Below are 27,991 nucleotides of genomic sequence, written 5' to 3' on the forward strand. Positions count from 1 at the left end.
CCTTTGTTATGTCCAAGGGTCATATGTATAAGTTCTTCGGCTACTACATTTCCTATACCGTACTTTACATCCCCATGGCTATTCTTTAGTTAACTATTTATACTTCTTATCACCGCACCACTTCACCTATTCCCTGAAACCCCATCCCATCTGGAACTATCAAAATGGTCTCCATGTCCAAGATTCTGTCTCTGTAGTTCTTGTTCACTTACTGTTTTTTTAAGATTCAATTGTTGATAGATATGTATTTATTACCATTTTTTTGTTCATAGTTTGCATCTTCTTCTTTCTCTTAAATAAATCCCTTTGACATTTCTTATACTAATGGTTTGGTGATGATGAATGCCTATAGTTTTTTCTTGCCTGGGTACTCTCTATCTGTCCTTTCACTCTAAATGATAGCTTTGCTGGGTACATAAATCTTGGCTGTAGGTCCCTGCTTTTCATGACTTTGAATATTTCTTGCCAATCCCTTCTAGCCTGCAAAGTTTCTTTTGAGAAATCACTGAACGTCTTATAGGGACTCCTTTGTAGGTAACTCTCTGCTTTCTCTTGCTGCTTTTAAGATTTTCTCTTTCTCTTTAACCTTTGGCATTTTAACTATGATGTGTCTTGGTGTTTGGGACTCTCTGCTTCCTGTACTTGCATGTCTATTTCCTTCACCAAATTAGGGGTTAAAGAACATTATTTTTTCAAAGAGATTTCTAATTTCTTGCTTTTTCTCTTCTCCTTCTTTCATCTCTATGATGCAAATCTTGGAAAGCTTGAAGTTGTCCCAGAGGCTGCTGATGTTAATTCTTCCAGTCCATGAACAGGGTATATGCTTGCATTTATTTGTATTTTCCTTAATTTCTTTCTTCAGTGTTATTACAGGTCTTTTATCTCCTTGGTTAAATTTATTCCTAGGTACTATTTTTGTTGTTGCGATAGTAAATAGGATTTTCTTCTTACTCTCTTTCTGATCATTGTTGATGGACAAAAATATCAATGATTTCTTAATGTTGATTTTGTATCCTTCTCCTTTGCCAAATTCATTTATTAGATTGAGTAGTTTTTGGTGGAGTCTGTAGGGTTTTCTATGTACACCATCATATTGTCTGGAAATAATGACTGTTTTATTTTCTCCTTTCCATATTTGGATGCCTTTTATATCTTCTTATCTGATTGCTGTGGCTAGAACTTCCAGTACTCTGTTGAAAGAGTGGCGAAAGTGGACACTCTTGTGTTGGTCCTGATCTTAAGGGAAACACTTGTAGTTTTTTTTCATTGAATATGATATAGATTTCTCATATATGGCCTTTATTATATTGATGTATGTTCCTCTGTTCCCACTTTGCTGAGTGTTTTTATCATAAATGGGTACTGGATTTTTTAAAAAATATATTTTATTGATTATGCTATTACAGTTGTCCCATTTTCCATCCCTTGATTCCACTCTGCCCTTCACTCCCCCTCCCACCCGCATTTCCTTCCTTTAGTTCATGTCCATGGGTCATACGTATAAGTTCTTTGGCTTCTACATTTCCTATACTATTCTTATCCTCCCCCTGTCTATCTTCTACCCACCATTTATGCTACTTATTCTCTGTACCTTTTCCCCTTCTCTCCCCCTCACACTCCCCTGTCGATAACTCTCCATGTGATCTCCATTTCTGTGATTCTGTTTCTGTTCTAGTTGTTGGCTTAGTTTGCTTTTGTTTTTGTTTTAGTGTGGTTGTTATTAATTGTGAGTTTGCTGTAATTTTACTGTTGATATTTTTTATCTTCTTTTTTCTTAGATAAATCCCTTTAACATTTCATATAATAAGGGCTTGGTGATGATGAACTCCTTTAACTTGGCCTTATCTGAGAAGCACTTTATCTGCCCTTCCATTCTAAATGATAGCTTTGCTGGATAGAGCAATCTTGGATGTAGGTCCTTGCATTTTATGACTTGGAATACTTCTTTCTAGCCCCTTCTTGCCTGCAAGGTCTCTTTTGAGAAATCAGCTGACAGTCTTATGGGGACTCCTTTGGAGGTAACTGTCTCCTTTTCTCTTCCTGCTTCTAAGATTCTCTCCTTATCTTTAATCTTGGGTAATGTAATTATGGTGTGCCTTGGTGTGTGCTTCCTTGGGTCCAACTTCTTTGGGACTCTCTGAGCTTCCTGGACTTCCTGGAAGTCTATTTCCTTTGCCAGATTGGGGAAGTTCTCCTTCATTATTTTTTCAAATAAAATTTCAATTTCTTGTTCTTCTTCTTCTCCTTCTGGTACCCCTATAGTTCGGATGTTGGAGCGTTTCCAGATGTCCTGGAGGTTCCTAAACCTCTCCTCATTTTTTTGAATTCTTGTTTCTTCATTCTTTTCTGGCTGGATGTTTCTTTCTTCCTTCTGGTCCATACCGCTTATTTGAGTCCCAGTTTCCTTCCCATTGCTATTGGTTTTCTGTACATTTTCCTTTATTTCACTTAGCATATCCTTCATTTTTTCATCTAATTTGTGACCAAATTCAACCAATTCTGAGGGCATCCTGATTACCAGTGTTTTGAACTGTGCATCTGATAGGTTGGCTATCTCTTCATTGCTTAGTTGTATTTTTTCTGGAGCTTTGATCTGTTCTTTCCTTTGGGCCATTTTTTTTTTTTTTGGTCTTGGTGCACCTGTTATGTAAAGGGGTGGAGCCTTAGGTGTTCACCAGGGTGGGGCAAACCAGGGCGCTGCAATTTATGCTGCTCTGTGACGCTGTATGTGGGGGAGGGGTCCGAGAGGGAACAATGGCACTTGCTTTGCTCTCTGCCGGTTTTCAGTCACTTCCCCCACTACCCACAAGCAAAGTGAGCCCTTCTGGTACTGATTCCTGGGTGGGTGGGCTTGTGTATGTTCTGGGACCCTGTGGGTCTCTCCCACGAACTCTCCTGTGAGACTGGGAGTTTCTCCAGCTGCTGCCTCTCAAGCCCCAAGGGGTTTTCAATCAGTGGCTTGAGGCTTTATTTCCCTGTGCTAGAACCCTGTGGTCTGTTTTGCTCTCCCTTTGTTCCTCCTGGTTTATCTGCACGCGAATGTGGGATGGCAGGGTCTGCCATCCACTGCCTCGCGGGGTCCACCAGCCACCGTTTTGCCATGAGTCCTCTCTGCCCAGCTGCGGTCTCCGCCCCTTCTACCGGTCTGGATGAATGTGTCCTCTTTAACTCCTTGGTTTTTGGACTTCCATACAGTTTGATTTTCTGGTCAGTTCTGGTTGTTTTTTGTTTTTATATTGTTGTTGTCCTTCTTTTGGTTGTGCGAGGAGGCACAGTTTGTCTACTTTCGCCTCCATCTTGGCCGGAAGTCCCCGGGTTCTGGATTTTATCAAGTGCTTTTTCACCATCTATTGATATCATTATGTGATTTTTGTCCTACATTTTGTTTATGTGGTGTAATATGTTTATTGATTTGCGAATATTGTACCATTCTTGCATCTCTGGGGTAAATACCACTTTTTCATGGTGTACGTTCTTTTTAATATATTGCTGGATCCGGTGCTAGTATTTTGTTGAGGATTTTAGCATCTGCGTTCATCATAGATATTGGCCTATAATTCCCTTTCTTTGTTGTGTTTTTATCTGGTTTTGGAATTAAGATAATACTGGGCTTGTAAAAAGAGTTTGGGAGTCTTCTGTCTTCTTGAGATTTTTGGAATAGCTTGAGAATGGTAGGCGTTAGTTCTTCTTTGAATGTTTTTTAAAATTCACCTGTGAAACCACCTGGTCCAAGGCTTTTGTGTGCTGGGAGTTTTTGATTAATGCTTCAGTTTTGCTGGTTGTTATATTCTGTTCAGGTTTTTGCTACTTACTGATTCAGTTTTGGAAGATTGTATGTTTCAAGAAATTTATTCATTTCACCCAGGTTGTCCAATTTCTTGGCATATAGGTGTTCATAGTAATTTCTTACAATTCTTTTTTTTTGTGTGGTATTGGTTCTAACTTCTCTTTCATTTTTGATTTTATCTGGGTCCTCTCTCTTTTTTTCTTGATGAGTCAGTTAATTGTTTGTCAATTTTGTTTTTCTTTCAAAGAGCCTGCTTCTGGATTCATTGATCCTTTGAATTGTCTTTTTTTTTTTTTTTTTTAAAGTCTCTGTGTCATTTAATTCTGCTCTGATCTTGATTATTTTCTTACTTCTGCTCCCTCTAGCCTTTTTTTATTGTTGTTCCTGTAGTTCTTTTAGGTGTAGGGTTAAGGTTGTTTATTTGAGATTTTTATATCTTTTTTAGGTAGCCTGCATTGCTATGGGCTTCCTGCATAGGCCTGTCTTAGCTGTGTCCCATAGGTTTTGGGTTGTGTTGTTCATTTTTCGTGTTTCCAGAAACTTTTTGACTTCTTCCTTGATCTCATTATTAACCCATTCATTATTTAATAACATGGCATTCAGCCTCTGTGTATTTGAATGTTTTTGAGTTTTTTTCTTGAGGTTGTTTCTAGTTTCAGGCAATTGTGATCTGAAAAGATGCTTTATATGATTTCAATTTTCTTGAATTTGTTAAGGATTGTTTACTGTTCTACTATGTGATTTATTTTTGAAAAGGGTCCATGGGCATTTCAGAAGAATGAACATTTTGCTTCTTTGGGTTGAAATGTTCTGTAAAACTCAATTAACTCCATTTGATCTAGAGTGACTTTTAAAGCCATTTTAGAAGATTTTTTTTTTGTTTGTTTGTTTGGAAAATATTTATACTGTTGACATGGGGTGTTACAATCCCCTAAAATGATTGTATTGCTGTGTATCTCTTTCTTAAAGTCCTCCAAATTTCTTTATATATTTAGGTGCCTCTATATTGGCTTCATATATATTTACAAGAGTTATATCCTTTTGTTGACTCCCTTAAGTATTATGTTGTGACCTAGTATGTCTCCGGATTTTGTTTTTAAGTCTATTTTGTCTGATATAAATATTGCTACCTGGGCTTTTTTTTTCATGTCCATTTGCATGGAATATTTCTTTCCATCCCTTCACTTTCAGCCTGTGTGTATCTTTTGTTTTGAGATGGGTCTCTTCTAGACAGCATATATGCAGGTAATATTTTCTTATCCATTCAGCTACCCTGTGTGTTTTGATTGAACATGTAATCCATTTTCATTTAAGGTTATTATTGATAGGTGTTTGTTCATTGCCATTTTTTCCACTTTGTACCTGTTTCCTCTCCCTCTCTATTTCTTTTTCTCCTTAAAGTAGTCTCTTTAGCGTCTCTTGTAATGCTGGTTTAGTGGAGCTGTACTCTTCTAGCCTTTGTTTGTCTGAAAAGCTCATTTATTTCTCTTTCCATTTTGAATGAGAGCTGTGCTGGAGAGAGTAGTCTTGGTTGCTTTTCATTACTTGAAATATTTCATGCCAACCCTGAGTGCCTTGTAGTGTTTCTGGTGAAAAATCAGCTGACAGCCTTATTGGAGCGCTCTTGTATGTTACTAGCTGTTTCTCCCCTCTTGCCTTTAAGATTCTCTCTTTGTCTTTAAATTTGCCATTTTAATTGTGATTTTTCTTGGAGTGAGCCTGTTTAGATTTATGTTTATTGGGACCCTCTGTGCTTCTTGAACTTGCATGACTTTCTACCTTACCAAGTTAGGGAAGTTTACTGTCATTTTTTCAAACAGGTTTTCTATCTCTTGCTCATTTTCTTCTCCTTCTGCTACCCCTATGATGTGACTATTGTTACGTTTCATGTTGTTCCAAAGGTCCCTTAAACTATCTTCATTCTTTTGCAGTCTTTTTTAATGTGTTTGCTCTGTGTGTTTTTCTGCCTTGTCTTCCAACTCGCTGATTTGTTTTTCTGCTTTATCTAGCCTGTTTTTTTATTCCCTCTAGTGTATTCTTCATCTCAGTATTGTATGCTCATTTCCACCCAGTTCTTATTCATAATTTCTGTGTCCTTTTTCATGTTGATATAGTTCCCTCCACGTTTCTTATAGTTTTCATTAAGTTTCTTGAGTGTCCTTATAACCACTACTTTGAACTCTGTGGGTCATAAATTGCTTGCCTCAATTTCATTTAGCTCTTTTTCTGGGGATTTCTCTTTTCCGTTTGATAGGGAGTTCTTTCTTTGTCTCCTCATTTTAGGTGATTCTTTTTGTTTGTTTCTACATATTAGATTGGACTTCATTGATTCCCTGTCTTTGTGGGGTGGCCTTCGGTGGTAAGAGTCCCCTGGGACTCATTGGTGCAGTTTCCTTAACCTCTTATGCTGTTGTACAGGTGCTGATAGAGCAAAACAAAACAATACAGAAAACAAAACCCACACCAGCAAAAATAGCTCCCTTGCAACAGCTGTTATATCAACGACAAATCAGCACAGATTAATAAAGGTGCAAAGTGAATAAGAATATTATACGAAAGGTAAAAAAGTATCTGAGATGACTAAAGGAAAACAAAAATGAATTTGATAGGGTCGAGGGGAGGAGAGATAATAAGAGCAGGGAATAGAAACAAGGTGAAGAAAAGGGAAAAACAAAATTTGAAATGTAAATAAGAAAGGGAAGTAAGAAAACAAAATGAAGTAAGAAAAGGGAAGAGTAAAATATGAGGCTTGAAATAATTAAAAAAGAGAAAAAATTGTGAAAAAATAGGAACAAAATTGAGGAAAAACTACAGCCACAGCAGTATCAATGACAAACGAGGAAAAATCATCAAAGGTAGAAAGAAAATAAGAGTATTATAAGGTAGAAAAAAATAATATAGGATGATCAAAGGAAAGAAGAATGTATTTGAGCAGTAGAGGGAGGAGAAACAACCAGAATAAAGAATAGAAACAAGGCAAAGAAAGGGAAAAAGTAAAATTTAAAGAATGTAAGAAAGGAAGAGAAGGAGGCAAAATGGAGTAAGACAAGGGAAGAGTAGAATGTGAGATTTGATATAAAAAATATTGAACAAATAGGAACAAAATTGAAGAGTAATTAACTACAACTTCAATATTATTGACAAATGAGCAAAGATTAATAAAGGTGTAAAGAAAATACGATTATTATAAGAAAGAAAAAGAATATGAGATGAGTAAAGGAAAGAAAAATTTTTGAGAGCATAGAGGGAAGAAATAATAGGAGTAAGGAACAGAAATTTGACAAAGAAAGGAGAAAAGTAGATTTTAAAATGAAAATAAGAACATAAGAGAGGGTAGGAAGAAGGCAAAATGAAGTAAGAAGGGAAGAGAAAAATATGAGACTCAAAATAAGAAAAGATAGTAAACTAATAGGAATAAAATTGAAGAAAAAAATGTTAAAAAGCTCTGCAAAATAAAAAACATGGGAACAATGAAAAAGAACAAGGTGGAATTCATCTCGGCAGAGTCCAGTGCTTGTTTGCAGGCCTCTGCTTCTGGATCTGACTCTGGCACTATCAGACGCCTTATCATTTAGCTCTATGCAGCCTACTCAAACCTACAAGTGATCTACAATCTGTGGCTGTCCCTTTCAGGCTTGGCTGTGTCTGGGATGGTCCTTCCTGCTTTGCCCTGCTGGCTTTTCATTAGCACAAGGCCCGGGGTGGGTCATCCAGTGCCTGAAAGCACTGCATATACCACTTCCACCTGCCTTTATCTACAGTCCTGTTGTTAGTCTTAGCCTTACTGCTGACCCATCGGTTTCTTAGAGGGCTTGTGGTGCTATTGGGAGGATAGTACCCCTAGATCTCCTCTTGGACGCACTGTTCAGACTTCAGGCAAGATGGTGGGTGTGTTTCCCCACCTCTGCGCCACACATACTGGTCTGTCCCATTTCTTTCTTTTTTTAAAAAAAAAATTTATATTTTTCTTTTTTTTAAATATATTTATTGATTATGCTACTACAGTTGTCCCATTTCCCCCCTACTCCACTCCATCCTGCCCACCCCCTCCCTCCCACATTCCCCCCTATAGTTCATGTCCATAGGTCATACTTATAAGTTCTTTGGCTTCTACATTTCCTACACTATTCTTACCCTCCCCCTGTCTATTTTCCACCTATCATCTATGCTACTTATTCTCTGTACCTTTCCCCCCCCCTCCCCCTCTCACTCCCCTATTGACAACCCTCCATGTGATCTCCATCTCTATGGTTCTGTTCCTATTCTAGTTGTTTGCCTAGTTTGCTCTTGTTTTTGTTTTAGGTGTGGTTGTTAATAACTGTGAGTTTGCTGTCATTTTTACTGTTCCTATTTTTGATCTTCTTTTTCTTAGGTAACTCCCTTTAACATTTCATATAATAAGGGCTTGGTGATGATGAACTTCTTTAACTTGACCTTATCTGAGAAGCACTTTATCTTCCCTTCCATTCTAAATGATAGCTTTGCTGGGTACAGTAATCTTGGATGTAGGTCCTTGCGTTTAATCTTGGGTAATGTAGTTATGATGTGCTTTGTTGTGTTCCTCTTTGGGTCCAGCTTCTTTGGGACTCTCTGAGCTTCCTGGACTTCCTGGAAGTCTATTTCCTTTGCCATATTAGGGAAGTTCACCTTCATTATTTGTTCAAATAAGTTTTCAATTTTTTGTTCTTCCTCTTCTCCTTCTGGCACCCCTATAATTCGGATGTTGGAACGTTTCGAGATGTCCTGGAGGTTCCTATGCCTCTCCTCATTTTTCCGAGTTCTTGTTTCTTCATTCTTTTCTGGTTGGATGTTTGTTTCTTCCTTCTGGTCCACACCGTTGATTTGAGTCCCAGTTTCCTTCTCATCACTATTGGTTCCCTGTACATTTTCCTTTGTTTCTATTTGCATAGGCTTCATTTTTTCATCTACTTTTCAAACAGATTCAACCAATTCTGTGAGCATATTGATAACCAGTGTTTTGAACTGTGCATTTGATAGGTTGGCTATCTCTTCATTGCTTAGTTGTATTTTTTCTGGAGCTTTGAAGTGTTCTGTCATTTGGGCCATTTTTTTTTTTTTTTTTTTTTTTTTGGTCTTGGCACGTCTGTTACTTTAAGGGGCGGAGCCTTAGGTGTTCACCGGGGCGGGGTAACGCTGGTCGCTGTGCTGTGATGCTGTACGTGGGGGAGGGGCCGAGAGGGAGCAATGGCGTCCGCCTCACTCTCCTCCGGATTTCAGTCTTTCACTCCGATACCCACAGTGAAACTGGGTCCCTCTGGTGCTGGCTCCCCAGTGGGTGGGCTTGTGCACACTCCAGGCCCCTGTGGGTCTCTCCAATGTCCTCTCCCGTGAGGCTGGGAGTCTCTCCTGCTGCTGCCCCAACCCCCACAGGCGCTTTCAATCAGAGGTTTGAGGCTTTATTTCCCGGAGCTGGAGCCCTGGGTTGCGCAGTCTGCTTTGCTCCCCGCCGTTCGCCCGGTTTATCTGTGTGCGAATGTGGGGCCCCGGGGTGCTACCCACTGCTCTGCCTGCCCTGCTCTCCGCCACTCCGAGTCCGGCCCTCTCGGTTTATCTGCACAAATGTAGGGTTGCAGGGTCTGCTAGTGCTCAGACTGCCTGCCACGTTAGTCCCACACTCCGCCAGTCTCAGTCCCGCCACGGCAATGTGAGTCCTCTCCACCCTGGTGCCCGTCTCCGCCCCTCCTACCCGTCTGGATGAATGTTTATTTTGTATTTCCTTAGTGTTGGACCCCCTTGCCTTTCGATTTTCTGTCAGTTCTGGTTGTGCGAGGAGGCGCCCTGTGTCTACCTACGCCGCCATCTTGGTTCTCTCCCTGTTTATTTCCATTAATGTATAGTTTCTGATGAGTTAGCTGTCTGTTTCATGTGAAGGGCCAGTCTTTGTAAAAGGGACAGCTCTTTCCTGCTTTGCACTGATGGAAGCTTCATATAAGAGCTGAAGCTGGGTGATGCCCTGAATTTCCCTTGCTGTGCCAATTTCTGCACTCTCTGCCCAGCTGGTTTTGGTGGAATAGGGCCCAGGGAACCCATGTTTCTTGTCCTGGCTGAGAAAAGTTCAGAAAGGTCCCCCTTGGTGTCTCCCTTTCTTTCCCCTGAGGTTATGTACCCAGCAGGGGGCTCCTGGGCCTGGCCAGACTGTTCTCCAGAATGGGGATGAGCACACCTTTCCCTTCCCAGATGTTTTTACTCTGGGGGGGTTGCTGCCTGTTTGCAAAGAATCTCTGGGGCTCAACTCCTTGCTCACTGCCTTTGCAGGAGATTCAGTCTAGATCTCCTTGATCTGCATAGCCCCTGGCCTGCTAGATGAGCTTGGTGGGGCCCAGAAAACCCCTTGTTGTACAAACTCTCTGAACTCCCTGCCCAGCTGGATTCAGTGGGAATGACTGCTCTTTCAGTCTGGTCTCTATGCTGGAGGAGCAGCTGTGTGTGGGGTCTTTGCCCAGCCATGTTTCAACTCCTTTTTAAAAAGTCTTTATGAGAGCATTATGCTAAGTGAATAAGCCAGGCAGTGAGGGACAAATGCCATATGATCTCACCTTTAACTGGAATATAATCAACAAAAGAAAAAGGTAAACAAAATATAACCAGAAACATTGAAGTTAAGAACAATCTAACAGTAGCCAGAGGGGAGTGGGGAGGGGATAGTGGGGAGACAGGTTTTCAGGAACTACTATAAAGGACACATGGACAAAACCAAGGGGGAGGGTGGAGGTGGGGGAGGGAGGTGAGTTTGGCTGGGGTGGGGTGGAGGGGTGGGGAGAAAATGCAGATAACTGTAATTGAACAACAATAAAAAAAAGAAATAACTCACCATTTTCATTCCATTGGTCACAGTAAACATTTAGTTGTATGTAAACTTAATAAACTTTTAACTTTATTAATAATAATAATAATAAAAAAAAGTCTTTATGAGGTACCCATATCACAGTACTGATTTACTGTCTGCTTCTCTGTGTATACCCCCTCCCTAAAAAGCAAAATGTCTCTCATGGTCACCACTGGCTGCAGCCTGCTGATGCCTCTGATAGACTCAGGTCTGGCAAACAAGAGAGTTCCTGTTTGGAACTCTTCAGGTTGGAGCTACCATTATGGATATGCTGTTCTGTGTGTGTGTGCAACCTGGGTCTCCCTGACTGTATATCCTTCCTATCTCTCCTGTTTGGGGATCCCTTTTCGGGACTACACCGCTTGCTCTGAGATGGGAGGGAGCTCAAAAGCTGCTGTTTCTGTCTGGTCTCTCCGCTGCTGCTGGTGCCACACATAGGGTATGTCCCCTTCAACTTATAACATCTCTTTACAGGATGGTATGAAGCATCATCTGTACTCCTTGACTTCAAAACTTTGTATTAGCTAAGATTCCATTGATTGCTCAGGTTAATTTTCACAAGATCAACCAAAAATCTGACTTGGGGGCAAGAGCAAGTAGACTCAGCTTCCACTTACATGGCTGCTGTCTTAGGGTTCTAGCATTGATAATTAAAAAAAAAATTGAGTTAATGTTGAAATTAACATTGAATTACTATGAGTGAGCATTAAGTTAATGCTGAAGAACAGCCATCTGGTCAGTTTCTCAGTGGACCAGATGTAATTTTCTTTTCTTAGCTATTGAGCTACCTTATGTCTTTTGGTTGGAGTATTTAAGACATTTACAATTAAGGTGGTTATTGACAGGTATGTATTTATTGTCACTTTATTTTTAAACTATTTTTCTTTGTTTTTTCTTCTCATCCTCCTCCTTTTCCTCCTCTTTCTCCTCCTCCTCTTCCTTCTCCTCCTTCTCATTCTCCTTTGCCTCCTCCTCCTTTGCCTCATTCTCCTTCTCCTTCTTCTCCTCCTACTTTCTTCTTCTTTTCCTTCTTCTTATCCTTCTCCATTTTTCCTTCTCTTCCTCCTCCTCTTCCTTCTTCTTTGCCCTTTAACATTTGTTGCACTACTGCTTTGGTGTTAATAAATTCCTTTAGCTCTTTGATGTCTGGGAAGCTCCTTATTTCTCCTTCAATTTTAAATGATAGCTTTGCTGGGTAAAGTAGCCTTGGTTGTAGATTCTTGCTTTTCATCACCTTGAATATTTCACGCCAGTCCCTCCTGGCCCAAAATGTTTCTGTTGAGAAATCAGATGATAGTCTAATTGGAGCTCCCTTGTATGTAACTACCTGTTTTTCGTTTGTTGGTTTTAGGATTTTCTCCTTGTCTTTAAGCTTTTCCATTTTAATTATGATGTGTCTCAGTGTAGGCATCTTCGGGTCCATCTTGTTTGGGACTCTGCACTTCCTGGACTTGTATGTCTTTTTCCTTCATCAAATTAGGGAAGTTTTAGGTCATTATTTTTTCCAATGGGTTCTTGATCCCTTGTTTACTCTCTTTTCTTTGCGGTATTCCCATGTGGGTGTTGTTATACTTTATGTTGTCCTAAATGTTTCTTAAGTTCTCCTTTTTTTAAAAAAAAGTTCTTTTCTTTTTTTGCTGCTGTACTTGGATTTTTTTTGTACCTTGTCTTCCAAATTGCTCATTTGTTTCTCTGCATCATTTATAATATATTCTTTCTAGTGTATTATGTATTTCAGATATTGCATTCTTTATTTCTGACTAGTCTTATTTATATATTTCTATGTCTTTTTTTCATGTTGTTGAGTATCCTTATAATCATTACTATAAACTTCTGTCTGATAAACTGCTTGCCTCCATTTCATCTAGTTCTTCTGAAGAATTTTCTTTTTTATTTTCATTGAGGGGTCTGTTTCTTTGTCTTCCTATTTTGGCTGCTTCTTTGTATTTATTTCTATGTATTAGGTAGCTCTGCAAAAACTGTGGTGTAGTCCTATGTCCAACTCTGTCTGTGACTGACCCTAGCAACCTGTTTGGGACTATCAGCAGACCACAGCTTGTGGCTTCCTCTGTAGTTCTCGGTGTATGCAAAAAGAATAAACCTGTGCCTAAGTTCAGTTTTTATCAGTACCGGGCCTGGGAAGGGTTAGCTAAAGTCTCAGTGCTCCCATGGATCTGCCTTTGCTATTAGACTAAATCACTGAGATAGCCTCCAGATGTACACAGCAGCCTGGCTTAAGCTCCACTTAGTGGGTCGAGAGGTTTTACTATGAGTGGGGCTACTGCTTCCTCTCCGGCTGATGCCACATGGAGGGGCAGTGATTTTCCCAAAGAGGATTGCTCCTGTAGTTTGGGGAATGACTCAGCGCAGGTATCCCAGCAGCTGCTCTCTCAGTTCTTTCCGCAGAAACACCAGCCCCAGACTGTCCTCATGCATCTCTTGTCCACTCTGCTCTTCTTATGCCAGAGCCCACGATAAGTATCTGTAAATGAAATTTTGTGTGTTGGCCCCATAAGAGGCTCTCTGTATCTCTAGCCATCTGTTGCTGGTGGACCTAGAGACTCTGCTGTTTTTCACAATCGGATGTTATTTGGGTTCCTTTCCCAGTTCTGGTGCTCTATGCTGGGTTGCCCAGCTTGAGGTTTAGGCCTCACACTTCTCAGGGGGGAGCCCCCTGGCTGCTGAAATACCCCTCTGGAACTTCAGCTGTTGCCTATGGGAGCCGAGCCAGCCCTTTTGCTTCTCCACATTGTCAACCTTGATGTGGTAAAGTGGTTTCTTCCACCTGTCCTTTATAAGGCTTCTCTACAGCTAGTGTTAAGTTGGTTATTTGAGATGAATTTTCTTTAATTTAGTTGTAATTCCAATATGATCCTGGGAAGAGGTTAGCGGAGCTTCCAGTTATTCCTCCACCATCTTGGGTCCCCTCCAAGGCCAATGTTTCTTTACTGATTTTCTGTCTGGATGATATATCTACTGATGTAAATTTGGTGTTAAAGTTCTCTATTATTATTGTATAGCTGTTGATTTGTCCCTTTAGGTCTGTTAATATTTGCTTTATATAGTTAGGTGCTCCTATGTTGGGTGCATACAGGGTGGGCAAAAGTGGGTTTACAGTTGTATGTGATACAGAGTTTATCATTTTATTATTATTTATTGTATTTTATTTATACAACTGTAAATCTACTTTTTCCCACCCATGTATATTTACAAATGTTGTATCTTGTTGTATTGACCCCTTTGTCATTTAAAATATCCATCATTGTCTTTTATTATAATCTTTGTTTTACAGTCTGTTTTGCCTGATATAAGTATAGCTATTCAAGTTTTCTATTGGTTTCCATTTGCATGAGATAGGTTTTTCCATCTCTTCATTTAGGGTCTGTGTGTGTCCTTGTATTTGAAGTGAATCTCTTGTAGACAGCATATAGATGGGTCTTGTTTTTTATTCATTGAGCCACTCTATGGTTTTTGGGAATCTTTCATGATACCACTACAGCAGCAGTGCTGTTTACTCTGTTTTTTGGTTGGAGTACTTAGTTCATTTATATTAAAGTTATTTTTGATGGGTATGTACTTACTGCCATTTTGTTAATTGTTTTCCTACTTTGTTGTTGTTTCTCTCTGCTTTCTTTTTCCTAGTTGTTTGATGACTTTCTCTAGTGTTATGTTTAGTTTCGATTTTCATTATTTTTTTCTTGTTGTATATTTAGTTTCTATTTCCATTGTCTTTTGTTTATCTGCTGTAGGTTTTTGCTTTGTGGTTATTATGAGGTTCATATATATTAGCCCATGTATATTCCAGTCTGTTTTAAATTGATAGCAAATTAAGTATGAATATATTCTAGAATTACGTCTTTACCCTACCTTCTCCTATTTTATGTTATTGATGTCACATGATATACCTTTTTATTTTGTGTCCATTTACTGATTGTTGAAGTTACTATTTTTACTACTTTTGTCTTTTATCCTTCATATTAGCTTTGTAATTGATTGACTTGTTACCTTTAGTATATATTTACCTTTACCAGTTAGATTTTTACTTTCTTATGTTTTTTTTGTTGTTGTTACTTATTAGTCCCTTTGTTTTCAGCCTAGAGAAGTCCCTTTAACATTTATTTTAAGGCTTATTTAGTGGTGGCAAACTCCCTTAGTTTTTGCTTTTCTGGAAAATTCTATCTCTCCTTTGATGATGATTGAGAATCTTGCCATGCAGATTATTCTTTGTTTGAAGTTTTTACTTTCAACACTTTGAACATATCATCTCATTTCCTTCTGGCCTGCAAAGTTTTTGCTGAAAAATCTGCTGATAGTATTCTAATTTTAAATATGCATTGACTGTGGTCTTTACATTTGGTTGCATTAAGGTAAAAGTAAGAAAATTAGGAAATTTATGTTGTATTTTGTACACTGGCACTAGTTAGCTACTGCAATTTATTTCAAACAACAGAAGTCTGCAGGAGTTCCCAACCTCCCACCCACCATTACACACCTCAACCTTCTAACTAGTTGGTTGGTTATACCTAGGAACATGCATCTAGTTGTAGCAGTCTAAGTATTCATCTTTGAAAAATGCATAATTTCAAATGGGAGGTAGGTTAAAATGGAAATGATAAGCAAATTAGTAGGGACAACGAGAGCTAGGCACAATTAGAAAAGATTCAAGTACTCTTTCCGATACTCTCAGTGAGTACTTTTTTTTTTCTTTACTTGCTTGCTTTTGAGTTTCACAGATTTGGTTAGTTTTCTTTAAGAATTATGTGACATTTAAGAATAAGTGGAGGTGTTTTTTTTTTTTTTTTTTTTTAAGGATTAGAACATAACTTTTAAGCAGTATTTTCAAAGGGAGGAGAGTCCTATTTAGGTTGAGAGGAAAGTAAAGGCCAGTGAAGAAGGAACTGCTCTAGATGTCTATGAAGCCTTTGCTTCCTTTCACTCCGACTAGGCTTGGATTATACTTTTGTGCTTGTACTATACTTTGCAAAGGGATTCCTTGTAGTAATTATTGTTGTGCGTTAGAACTGCTTCTCTTCTAATAAGCTCCCTGATGCCATGACCTGTACTTTCTATCTGTGTGCACTCAGGACCTCACTCAGTGTCAGGCATGTTATAGACATTTAATAAGTACTTACTGGATGAATCAGTAAATGAATGAATGAAAGGCTTTTTTTTTTTTAAGACAGAGAAAAAGGTCAAAGACTCCTTTGTTGGGCAACCACAGTAATGGTTGGACCTGTGGTTAGACTGAGTTTTGCTGAGGTGCTCAATTTAAACTAGAATTGGTTGAAGAGCCTAGGATATAGAACAGGGATGAAATTGTTCAGCAGAAACCAGAAACATTCTATGAGTGGAAATACAATTGGAAGATTTTTCACAGAAGTAACTATCATAAGTGCCTGAGTCATTTTATAAATAAATATAAATCAATTTGAAGGAAAAATAATTTTTATTGTTAGACTTTGTATCTATGAAATTTGATTTTTATCTTCTTCATCCTTGGTCTTAAAAAAGAATTCTTTGGGGAGTCTTTTCTTGTATCATTTTTATATTCTAAAATGAGTACATGCTTATTATAAAAATGCAGTCTAGAGGTACCTAAAGGAGAAAGTGACATTCTTCCCTCTACTCCAAGTCTCACTCTTCAGAGGTAATGAGAAAAGTTTGATATGTACCAATTTGTACTTTTATATATTTTTAAAAGATTTTATTTATTTATTTTTGGAGAGAGAGGAATGGAAGGAGAGGAAGAGAAACATCAATATGTGGTTGCCTCTTACACACCCTCTACTGGGATCCTGTCCTGCAACCCAGGCGTGTGCCCTGACTGGGAATCAGACTGGCAACCTTTTGGTTTGTAGGTGGGCACTCAATCCACTGAGCCACACCAGCCAGGGCACCTAATTTGTAGTTTTAAAATATATGTATTCAAGAACATGCATGTTTATATTTATATAATTTTCAAAGTACATGTTCCAAAGTTTGCTTTTCATTCTTATCCACTGATTTCTACTTATGTTCCTGTAATTCTAAAATTTGTTGGATATATAAGAGTACAGAACTAGCAGAGAATAATAGTCAGAAACCAGTGTAATCAAAGGTATGAGTATGTTAATCAGTGGTCGTTAGGGCCAACATAGTGCCAACAGGAGTCCCCAGTTTGATGTGTGGTGAAGAAGGAAATTTATTTAGTGCCAACAACTCAACAGTAATACAGCATGGGTGTGAAAATAGCTCCGTAGTGCTACAGTGCAGCTGTGAAAACAGCACCACCATGAGGTTGCCCAGGGCCCAGACTCCTCTGCAGCTAGGCAGCACCGCTCTGTGATGGTCTGCTCTTCTCTGGGCCATTCTGGACTGCTCCTGGAGATGTCTGCAGCTCCAGCCCAAGGAATACAGTCTTCAGTCTTTTGTGGAAAGTGCACTCTCTGAGCCAGAGAGGAACTGGTTTATAAAGACAGAAACGTCCCTGCCCCTGGTCCCTAATTGGTCAGAATAGAGCTGTTCTGATGGTTCAGAGCTGCTCAGCTCCAGTTGGATGGGGAAAACCTCAGTTCTATTGGTTGAAATATGACTTCAGGAAGTCCTTTATAAGGGCTGCGACAGGTGGCAGAAACAAGGTCCAGACAGGCATTTTAGCAGCATAGAGCCAGGCAGTTCAGTGTGGAGGCAGACAGAGTAGTGCAGAAGCTTCTCTGTAGAGTGCAGTTTGGGTGAAAGGCCCCTGTGCCGAAATGGCTGCTAGGCTCTGCTATTTATGTATGTATGTATGTATGTATGTATGTATGTATGTATGTATTTTTTATTTGAGCTCAGTTAGCTACCAGGAGTCCTTCTTAGTCCTCAGAGTTCACAGGGAGGATAAGATTTTAAAACCTCAGGATAAATTCCTGCTAGTTGTTGGTATAATTGCTATCTGTTAATTCAGAAGTGCTTCTTTTTGACTTGTACAATCTACATGAAATTATGAATCATCATTTTTCATATAATGCATTTAGAACAAATAGGGATAATTAGAGTAGAACTTTAAGATGTATTGAGCACACTATATGCCTAACATGTGAGAAACGTGGGGATATAATCATGAATAGGTCACTGTCATTACTGAGTGCTATGATAAATTGTAGAGGTAGATAGGGAAGGCTGCCTGGGGGAGTTGGTATAATTACAATCTTGAAATGCTAATAAGAGTTAGCTAAGCTTTCATAAAATGTCACGGGGTGCTGTCCAGTGTCGCTTGATTGGTTGGAGCGTCTTCCTGTTCACAGAAAGGTTGCAGGGCACGTGCCGAGATTGCGGATTCATCCCCGGGCAGGGCATGTTCTGGAGACAATCCATCGATATTTCTCTTTGTCTCTCTTTCTCCTTCTCCCTCTTTCTCTCTCCTCCCTCTTTCTCTAAAATCGATAAACATATCTTCCGGTGAGGGTTAAAAAGAAAAATATTTTTTAAAAACATGGCCAAGGGAGTCAAGAAGGATTGAGGTAAAGTTGGAGGTTGTCAGTACAAGTGTAGAAACACAACGTCAGGCTAAGTCAGTTGAATCAATATGTGTAGGGACAGAAGTAGGGGGGCTGTATGCCCTAGCTTGCCTGGTAAAATATAAGTTTCCACTTGTTTTCCTGGCATAGCGAAGAATTGCTTTCACTCTTAAAAGTATCCCAGTTCTAGATGATAAGTGTCATGTTCACCTTAGAAGAGAGAGAATGTAGAGAATACATTTTAGGGAATGTATACATTTTAGGGAACATGGTTTGATCAGTGGACAGCTCGAGATTCCTCTGAGGTCAAAAAGTAGGTATAGAAACACTTAAGACTCCAGAAAGATGGAATGTAGTAGGTTATGACCTAAATCTAGAATGTTAAAACTTACCACTTCAGAAATAGAGCAATTTTAGGTTGAGGCAATGAGCAGTAGCAGGGGTAGTTGAAATGGAATTGGATCACATGGGTCTTTGGAGAAGAGAAAGATTAGAGGTTAAAATCTCCATGGATGAACCTAAGAGTTGGGTTAGAGAATAAGTGGAGATTGAGAGGAAGATTTAGAACAAATAACAACCAGGTGGGATAGGACTTCATAAAGCTGAATGGTGTAAATTTCAGTAGAGAAGAAATTTTTCAATACGTTTGGAAGAGCAGCAATTTGGAAATGGCACCAAGAAATCAGGATAATGTTACCATCACACCCCCAGCTTCCCCAGCCTCATGGATATGGGTGGTAGAAGGTAGGGAAGGTTAGTCTCCATGTAACTTATGAAACTTATGTTCTCATGAAACTTATATTTTACATGAGAACACTGTTTGGGGGGAGCCAGGTTTCAGATAGGGTAAGGAGTTGGAAACAATTTGGGAAGAAAATACATTTGTTAGGACATGATTTTAGAGAAAAGATGGGATGGGAGTGAGGGAGAGGATCAGGCCTTGCCTTTTGGGAAAAGAGTGGATTACACACACACACACACACAAATATGAATGGATCTTACTTTACTCCATGTTTTAAATCTGGAGTAGTCAGATCTGGGGTCCCTGAGAGGCTGTCTCATTGCAGTGTGTAAGGACTGACTTTTGCTTAGTTCATTTAACTTAATACTGATGGGGCCTTGATGGTTGCCGTTCTGCTAGTGTATGCTTTTAAAGAACCTATTTGAAAGTACACATACTGAGTTGTATTTTGGCTTCTCCCCACACTGGTATTCTCTTTGAAGGGGAAAAAAAATATTTGACCTTAATTTAGTCATTTAGAAAGAGCAAAAGGCTAACAGTTATCTAGGTAATAGTTATGTTTCTAGAATTTAGGGTATACAAGGTTGTATGCATTGTGGTCCTACTTAATTTTTTAAACCCTTTGTTCCTGTTTTCCTTCATATTAACAGTGTTTCATAGACATGGTCCCTGTTTTCTACCTGTATATTCTTGCTCATGTTTAAGCTTCTATTTAGAAAGAAATGCTGCTCCATCGTTTACTCTTCCATGGGCTCTCTTGTGTGTGTGTTGTCTCTCTCATGCTTAATTAGTGATGACTACTTTTTAATAAGTCTTTCCAAAGTCTGACACATTAAATACTTGATCTCGTCTAACCTGCAAAATAGGTATCACTACCCCCATTTTGAAGATAAGAAAACTGAGCTTGCAGGAGGTTAATTAAAATGCGCTGTCACGTAGCTATTAAATGGTAGAATTAGGATTTCAACCCAGGATTGTTTCCAAAGCCACCTCCTACGTACTCTTGCCAATAGACATACATGTATGTGTGCTCTTTCTGTAAGTATCCCTCGAGGCATGTAGAGATGTTCTCTTTTTAATTAATATTTTCCCCAGCTTTAGTGAGATATAATTGGCATATAATATTGTGTGAATTTAAGGTGTGCAATGTGAGGATTTGGTACACATATATATTGCAAAATGAAGTTCTCTTCTTGATAAAGGCTTTTTGAGTCCTCCACTCAACTGTTCTCTTTCCTTTCGCTGTATCTCTGTAACACTATGTACCTTTTGCTTTTATTATTCTGGACTCCTCCCTGATGGCCATTAGAAATACTTCCTCTGTTTTCCCACTGAATCTATAACCGATTTGTTTGTGTGAACCTGTTGAATTATATGGCATTGGTTTCCAGGTTTGTCACCCCTAATAATTTGTGAGCTTCCTGAGACTGAGAACTGTAATCTTATGTGCCTTGGTATTGTTGGCACTGAGAGAAATCTGCCTAGTAAATAGATGTTCAGTAGATGTTGCTGAATGAATTTTGAATGAATTTTATCATTGTTACCTGTGAACTTCTCTGTTCATTTTTCATACACTGTAAATTATGTGAAGGTAGTAATCAAGATTTTATTTATCTTTCTCTCTCTAACATTATCTTTCCCATGGTTACTCAATAAATACCTGTTCATTTATATTAATACTTTAAAACAAAGGGAAAAAATTCTGTTATTAATGATGCTCTCCTTTAATAGTTTTAAATGTCAGTACTTTCAAATACAATTTTAAAATTAAAAAAAGTTAATTTAAAGGCAAACATGTTGTTCATTTGTTTATGGACTTGCGCAGTTTGTATTGTGTTCTTTTACAGTGGGACATTATCGTCCATAATGCTGTTCTATTAGGCTGCCCAATCCAGTGCTGTTTTAGTTGCATTTAATTTCTTTTTAAATTAAACTAGGAACAACCTTTTCAAATAAAGAAAGCATAGGAGGAGTTTTAAATACTGTATCTCTAAGGTGGCCAATGTCAGCACCTATTACCTGGTAATGAATGATGTTGTCTTCAGAGTTAAACTTTGGTGACTGTTCATTCCTGCCTGTTTGCTTGTGAAACAGCACTTCCCTTTGTATTCATATGTGATCAGATTTTTGGTTTGTAACTGTGGTTATTACTTGTATATTCGGTGGCTTTTTGTGACTTTGTTTCTGTCTTTCTGCAGGCAGCTTGATATTTTGTTCAAATAGAGTCACTGTTTCTGACTTCTGCCAGTATTAAAGCTTATAAAAGGTAAGAAATACTGTAAGAATTATTTTTGTACTTTTAACTGTCTAATGATTTTGTAGTCTTTATCCATGAACAAACATATTCTGATAAAGTAACTTGATCTACAGAGTGATTTTGATAGGTTTTATTGATCAAAGATTATAAATTCAAATTCTTAAAAACAAAAGAAATAAGACAGTAAAAAGAAAATAAATTCAAGCTCTATTGAATTTCCTGCTTCTCATGAGAATATCTAGTGGCGAAAAATGAAAGATTTCCTGTTCCTATTACATAGTTTATATTCATTTATATACTGATTTTTCTAAATTAGCATAGCTTTGGTAGAATCTTTGTCAATATTAAAATAGAAGAAATAATTGAAGAAATATAATCTGTTTTATAAGACATTATTTGTGTTAAAATAAATCAGCCTTACTTGAAAAAGTATTCAGTACCTATGAAACTTTATTTATGATATATAAAAACAGTATTTCCATCTATGTAATTAGAGAATATAACAGTTGCTGGTTGTTGAGCCAAACGTTGAAAAACTGGAGGTATTTATAACAAATAATGCATATATCCTTAATACTTACAAGAAACACCATGGGAATTGTATTATCCTGCCAAGGAAACTAGTTATGTGTTTTACATTTTGCCATTTATTAATTTCCATTTTTGTTTTAGAAGAATATATTTGTAGATCTATTTTGTATAAAATGAACAGCTAATTTTTGAGAATACAGCAATTTTTATTTCTTTTAAAGTTTTTAATAATTATTTATGGTGAATTGGGAACTCAACATAAATCACTTGATCTGAAATACCAAACTGAATACCATTAAATAAAGTAGATTTAAATAAATCTAAATAGTCAATAGTTTATTAGGACTTTTACTACTTTCACTCTTTTAGTAATACTATTTAAAAATAGACATCTTTGCTAATAACATGTGTGTAGTTTTGTATAATACTCTGTTTCTGCCTGATTTGTACTTACTATATATACACTAAACTATAGGAATTTCTAATTTAAAATGTCCTTTAAAAATTTTTAAAAAATGGGTTTGCTCTTGCAATTTTCTATAATAAATTGAATGCCTACTGTATTGTGGGCAGTAAGTGAAGCTGCAATGACAGAAAGATGAAAACTCCACTATGTTCTGATTTCCATGGGCTCACAATATAATGAGAGAAACGTATCAGAACAAATAGTTTAATTATACTATGAGAAGTGTTGTAGTAATTACCAATATATACTTGATCCCTGCGATCTGAGAAAAGGGAACGCCTCAGTTTGCCTGGGGTGGCTGTGTTTCAGGTTTCAGGGATGGTCAGAGAAAGCTTCACAGAGAACACAACTTTAAAGTTTAGTTGTTGAGAATTCTCTAGGCAGACAAGGGAGGAAAAACATTTGGGCTGAAGGAACAATATCTGCAAACGTGCAGAGGTATTTAAGGAATCTTAAGGAATCCTAAGGCATTTAAGGAATCTTAAGTACTAAGTAGTGGCGCTATTATTGAGGGTTGAAGGCTTTGTGGGGCCAACTTTGACTAACCTGTATGTTAGAGTTGTAAAGTTAATACCTAGTATTAAAAGTAATAATAAAATTAATACCTGGTGTTGCTAAGTGTCCTAAAGATTGATGAGTACAAAGTGGGGTCCTTGAAGGCATGAGGGAATGCATTCACAATGCCACGTGGCCTCACCCAGCTAATTCATTTAACAGATATTTTTGTCTGCTATATGCAAGACACTGTTTTAAGCACGGGAGATATGGTGGAGAACAGAAGAGAGTAATTCCCTGCCCATTGGAACTTACTTTACAAATCAGTCAGATATAATGCACCCTTCCCACCTATTCGCCCCCCTCCCCCACCTTGGCCTCCTGTCTTTTGTATCTCTTATAAATTTTGGTTTACATCATGACTGACTGTATAATTCCATTGCAGTTTCTTTTCATGTTCCTCATGGTTAACATAGGCAGCTCTGTCCTATTACTTCTAGAAGAATAGTGCTGATTTGTGACACCCTCTCCATATATTATTTTTTTTCTGAGCTATATAGTTTGAGGTCTGGCCATTACTTTTATTTCTAATTGAAAGTTTTATTGATTTACTTGTAGATTACATGCAGTGTATGAAAGAATAATGTCTTTTACACATTGTCAAGTTTCCCCCAAAGGTAACATTTTGGAAAACTATAGTATAGTATGACAACCAGTGTAATAACATTGATACAAATCCACTAATCTTATCATATTTATTTACTTTTTATTTTATTCATTTATTGTATATATATTTAGTTCTATGAAATTTTATTATATGTCTAGGTTAATGTATCTACCACTACCATCAAGGTACTGAACACTTCCAACACTCCTGTAATCCCTTGGTTCCCCTTTTATAACCACACTGAGGCCCTAAACCATGACAATCTGTAATCTATCCTTTTTTCAAAATGTTGTCATTTCAAGAATATTATGTAAGTGGAAGCATGTGGTATGTAATTTTCTGGAATTGGCTTTTCTCATTCAGTAGGATTCCTGGAGATTGACCCAAGTTGTTGCCTATGCTTCTAGTTTATTCCTCTTTAGTGTAAATAGTATTCCATGGTATCTGTTTACCTGTTGAAGGATCTCAGGGCTAAATCCATTTTTTGGCTATTACAGAAAAGGTTGCTGTGAACATTTGTGTGCAGGTGTTTGTGTGAACATATGTTTTCATTTCTCTAGCATGAATATCCAAGAGTGCAATTGCTATGTCATATGATAGCTGAATGTTTAGTTTTATAAGAAACCAGAGTGGCTGTACCATTGTGTCTTCTGACCAGCAACAAATGAGTGATCCAGTATTTTCACATCCTCAACAGCATGTGGTTGTCATTATATTTTATTTTAACCATTCCCATAGGTTAAAATAGGTGTGTAGTGATTCCTCATTGCAGTTTTAATTGCATTTCTCTTATGGCTAATGATGTTGAACATTTTTTCATGTGCTTATTTGCCATTTTTATACCCTTTTCTGTGAAATATCTGTTCATATCTTTTGGTCATTTTCTAGTCAGATTGTTGTTGTTTGTAACTGTTGAATTTTGAGAGATCCTTTGTGTTCTACATATATGTTCTACAAATATTTTCTCCTAGTCTGTAGCTTGTCTTTTTATCCTCTCCACTTGGGCTTTCACAGGGAATAAGTTTTTATTTTTGACGAGGTCCAGTTTGTCAATTTTTTTTTTATGGATTGTTTTTGTTACAAGTTTAAGAACTCTGCTTAGCTTTTGGATCCTGAAGATTGCCTCCCATTTTTTTTCTAGAAGTTTTCTAGTTTTATGTTTGCATTCAAGTCCAAAGTTAATTTTTGTGAGGTATTAGACCAATGTTCTCTTTGGGGCCAGGGATAGGGGACCATAGCTACCCAATTGTTCTAGTACCACTTGATAAAAAGACTGTTTTTCCTCCATTGAATTGGCTTTGGACCCAATCAATTGCTTTATCAAAAAGCAGTTGAGCATATTTGTGTGGGTCTATTTCTGTTTTATTGATCTATTGTCTATCCTCTACCAATACCATTCTGTGTTTATTTCCATATCTATATAGTATCTTATTTACCAAGATGGATATGTTTCTTTGAATACTCTTTTTTCATCCCAACTCTCTCTTCTTCTGGAACTCAGATGATACAAATGTTGGATCTTTCCTTATTGTCCCACAGATCTGCAAGGCTTTGTTTTTCTTCTTCTTCTTTTTTTTTTTTTTTCTTTGTGCTCCCCAGTCTATTTGCTCTCTGTTATTTTGGATTGGTTGAATTGTTTTTGCTCTGTCCTTATATTCATTGATTGTATCTTCTGTCATCTCCACACTACTATTGAACCCATGTAGTGAATTTACAATTCCTGTTATTGAATTTTTTAGTTCCATAATTTCTATTTGTTTATTTATATAGCTCCTATTTCTTTGCTTAGATTTTCTATTTTTACACTTGTTTTAAGAGAATTTGTAATTGATTAATAAAGTATTTTTTATAATGACTGATTTAAATCCTTTTCAGATGATTCCAACATCTGGTTCATCTTGGTGTTGGCATTAGTTGATTGTCTTTTCTCTTTCATGTTTTGACTTTTTTTCCTGGTTCTTGATATAACAGGTGATTTTTGATTGAATCCTAGATATTTTATTTAATGTTAGGAGGCTCTGGGGCCTATTTCAATCTGTTATTTTCATAGGCAGTCTATTTAGGTTTAGCTTGCAGGTCTTCGTTTATTTTTGTGGGTTGTGCTTCTAAGGACAGTTTAATTTTCAGAGTCTTTTTGTTACTTTGGTTTGCTTTATTTATGTTGTACCACTAGGGCTTCCACTGCTTCCTGCTGATGCTACTTGAGTGAACAGAAGATGTTTTTCTTAGGCTGAGCTACTGGATGTCTATTAGTAGGGAAGGGCTGAGATGGGATTTCATTACTGTATCCCCTAGATGTCCCCATGTCTCTGGGAAGGAGAGGAGAGTCTTGGGCCCATGGAGAACAAGGAGCTTCTTGGACCAGTCCTCTTATTAAAGCTAGGTCCATCTTGCTATTTCTGCTTGCTGGCTCTGATGTCTCTGGGTGGGGAAGGAGATCCCAGGATCTGTGGGGACAAAGAGGCTTCATGACCTGACTGCTTGCAATAGCTGGGTCTCTCTAGCTGGTTCTTCCTGCCTGGTTCTATTTCTTTTGGTGGAAAAGAGGATTCTCAGGACTAGCAGGGGAGAATGCTTCCCATGGTTGTTCATTTTGTGTGAGGCTCATAATCAGTCTCCCTTGCTGATGGTATCTGGCTCACCCAGTGTTGTCAGAGTCCTGTCGGGTCCTGGGAGGAGTTATCCTATATGGGCTGCCTTTTGTTACTAGACTGGAGGTTGGGAAAAGTTGGGGTGGCCTTCTGTTGGGGAAGGGGGATAAAACACACTGCTTTTGTTCTGTTCTTCCAGGACTAGGGCCAAAGGAGTTTGCCTTCTTTCTACCTTTCGTGTTTTTTGGTTGTGTCTTGTACTATTTCCAGTGTTTATAGTTGTTTTTTGTGGAGTGCAATTGAGAAAATGGTCTGTGGCATCTTGCCTTGACCAATAGCTGGGTTTTACTTCTACTTTTTTTTTTTTTTTTTTGTCATGGAAGCATGGAGGTAGAGGGGTAGGGTAATATTGGCTAGGGCTGAGTTTGGTCTTGTTGGGAGTGCTGAGATTTATTGTCTTATATGAGGTTCCATTAAATATCTGTACTTCTGGATTTAATTTCGTACACCGATTCTGCACAGAGCCCTGGAAAATGGCAAGCCAAGGCTGCCCTTCCTGCATTTTCTAAGGTTGTGCCCTGGTACAGAAGCTTGTCTCTTAAGTATTTTCTTGATTTTTCCCTTGGTCGGCTTAGTCACTCTCTACCTGCTCTTTTCATATTGGTGTAATTAAAGTGAAGTCTTAGGATTTTGTTGGCTCTTTTTACTTAGAATATCTTCTTGAAGTTGGGGTAATTTGGATCATTGCTATGCTGCGTAGAGTACAGAATTTTCTCTTTTTTTTTCCTTTGATACCATGCTGTCAAACATGGCATATAGTTGTACCCTTTATTTGCTGATGATATGTTTAAATTTTTGTTTTTTCTTAAAAATAACTTTTTGTTTTTTTCATTAGTTATTAGTAGTACCTTTTGAGGTATGTTTCACTAACAATACCAACTTTGCCTTGTGCATCAAAATATATTTAGAAACAAAATATACTCAGTACACACACATAAAAGCATATATTACAAAAATTGGAAAATGACTTTTTTACAATTTTCACATCTCCGTCTGACATCAGAACTACTATCCTCCCCCAATCCTGGCATCTGTAACTCTGCCAGATCTCTCTTATTCTTTTGTTCACTTAATCTCTGTCCTTTGTTTGGCCTCTTTCCCTCTCATTTCTCAAATGACAGGTGCTCATGGGTATTCTCTTTGACTCTGCTTTTCTGTCAATATTCAGCCTGTTTGTTTCATTTATAATCTTAAGCAATTGATACTCTCAAATTTGAATCTTGGTCTTTTATGTTTTATTTCCTGTTGAAATGAATGTATTTTTTAAAAGTAGACCATAGTCTCATTCTTCCATCTCTATCAATATTGTCATCATTTCTAATGAAAACTTCAAAATTGTCCTTGGATTGTCTGCTTCTCTTTTATTCCCAAGATTCATTCACCAGGTCAGTGCTGTTTCATCTTAATTCTCACTGACATTGTCAGTTATAGATTCTTATTTCTCAAGTTATATTGCTATAATAACATTAATTTGCCTTATGTTTCATTTCTTTTTTCTCTCTTTAAGAAATTCTATATGTAGCTTCTAGATTAAAATCTATCTCTGTGTTTTTTTATTGAACAGTAACATACATAAAGAGCACAAGTCACAGGTACTCATCTCAGCTTGATGAAATTTCACAAACTGAACATACTTGTGTAACTAGTCATTTTAAAATAGTCATTTTAAAAATCACATTTATGGCTTTGTTATTTTGCCTTCAAAACCAATTAATTAAAAGAGTTTGAGTCTTATTAATTTCTGAAACACTGAAATAGAGGGAGAAAAATTGGCCTGTCATTTACAACTGCTTGTCATTTACAAAATCAAACATATAGTTTGATTTTGGAGACATTTCTTTCTTTGCTTCATTTCATATCCACATTTTCACCTTATAGTGCTCTTACTTCCTTAAAGACATTTTACTTTTGACTTTTTATAATCTAAATCAGGTTGTAAATTCAGCCCTAGCTCATATCTTGACATTTCTGGGGATCTTTTCTGGGCTAGTCGAGCTTTAATGAATTCTTTCTTTTACTCTTCAAAAATTTTTTTAAAGTTTTTTTTTCTTTTACTGATTCTACAGAGAG

The 27,991-nt window shown here is 37.7% G+C and overlaps 1 protein-coding gene across 3 annotated transcripts in view; it reads left to right on the forward strand.

The window, feature by feature from the left end:
* The window catches only part of FER (FER tyrosine kinase), a 406,586-nt gene that overhangs the window by 21,490 nt on the left and 357,105 nt on the right, over positions 1-27,991 (forward strand). For all 3 annotated transcript variants that reach the window (XR_008425138.2, XM_045197637.2, XM_045197636.3), the window contains exon 3: positions 21,053-21,120. The gene's annotated coding sequence lies outside the window, so the exon portion shown is untranslated. The remainder of the gene's footprint in view (positions 1-21,052; positions 21,121-27,991) is intronic.

Source organism: Desmodus rotundus, chromosome 1 (assembly GCF_022682495.2).
Source record: "Desmodus rotundus isolate HL8 chromosome 1, HLdesRot8A.1, whole genome shotgun sequence".
Taxonomy (NCBI): Eukaryota; Metazoa; Chordata; class Mammalia; order Chiroptera; family Phyllostomidae; genus Desmodus; species Desmodus rotundus.